Here is a 1,669-nt window from a genome sequence, read left to right on the forward strand (position 1 = left end):
GCCGGATGCCCTTCCTGACACAACCACAGACCACGGAGCTACCACAGCCCTCTGTGTGGAGCAGAGAACTGCATCTAGGGTGCCCGGTGAAGTATGTGGTGGGGGTTAAGGACCTTGCTCAAGGGTCCAGAGTGGGGTAAATGAGAGTGGAGGCAGGTGCGGGTGCTTCACCATTCTCGCCCACATTTTGATGTTGCCAGTTCGGGGAATTGAATCGGATCACAGGCTCGCCTTCTCTAACCTCTGTGGTGGCCATTTTAAATTTTGACTTGGCAACCCAATTTTGGACAGTGATACAACACCTCTTGTCTTCAGTCATGCCTCTCAGTTACCACACTGCTTAAAAAAAACTGTTTTGGCTCTGGTATTATCAGAGTTACAGACACAGATTTCATGGCTTTCTGTAATTGTTGGCACTAAATACAAAAATCCTACTCATGTCTTCTGGTCCATCTTCGGTGACTGGAACCACCTTATGTTCCCACTGGTCTCAACACTGGGTCACAGTGACATCTGTACACCCCACAAGTTGCTGGATTTATTGCTCATTTCTTATAGATGCAACACAACTGGTCTGGTCTCAGTTGCAGGTGTTTTATGTTTTACTGGATGTTTTATTACGCTCTCAGGACATCATTACATGCAGTGCCCCCTCTGTGAGGACTGAACTAGGCAAAAGGGCCTTCTCCCAGGGCCAGATTAACACTTCGCTGTACCCTGGGCAACAATCTTCAAGGGCCCCATCATCACGACCCCATCACCATAATCTGGCAAAATAAAGAATAAATTACCATAATATACAGTAAATATACTTAAAATTCTAACTATCAAGTGTGTTTTTATATATAAAACTCCAAATGCTCATGGACACAAATCATCAAGACTGAATTAAGTTGAACACACTCTGAACACCACACGACATCATATGTGTACTTGTTTAGTAACGTGTTGGCCACTGGTGTCAGAAGCATTTATAATGTGTGTGTGGAGAGACACACTGATGGGGGGTCTGGGGGTCCTCCCCCAGAAAATTTTGAATAAAGTAGATGCCATTTCCTGCATTCTGGTGTATTTTAATGGTTGTTTAACATCTAGTTTTACCTACATAAGTAAACACTTGTAACGCCTTGGGATTCCCCTGGAGGAGCTGGTCCAAGTGGCTGGGGAGAGGGAAGTCTGGGCCTCCCTACTTAGAATGCTACCCCCGCGGATGGATGGAAGTAAACACTTGATTCAGTAACTATTTTAGATCTAATAGCACAACAAAAAGTAACCTGACCAACAGCTGATTCAATTAATTAAAAATATTATATATTCAAAGGTGACGATTTGATGCCCACATTAAAATTAAATGCCTGTAACTTAGTTGACTTCAAATGTAATAAGATTATCAATGAATAACAAAGTCCATGCTCAATAATCCAGTTATACAATCAAACATTTTTCAGTCAGGTCATCTGGGATTATTCATTAAATGAATGTTTGTGACAAAGGATTTACTGATTATAACAAAGTTTCCTTCAAGAAACCTTCTAATATAAATCATGAAACAATAATGACTTCTGCTCATTCTAAATTTGTCAAATGGCCTAAATCTCCTAAAGTGAAGGAGAATAATTTTAAAATAAGATATATCCTGTAGCCATGTTTCTTGAAAGAAGATTTAAAT

Source organism: Nematolebias whitei, chromosome 14 (assembly GCF_014905685.2).
Source record: "Nematolebias whitei isolate Nwh7 chromosome 14, NemWhi1, whole genome shotgun sequence".
NCBI lineage: Eukaryota > Metazoa > Chordata > Actinopteri > Cyprinodontiformes > Rivulidae > Nematolebias > Nematolebias whitei.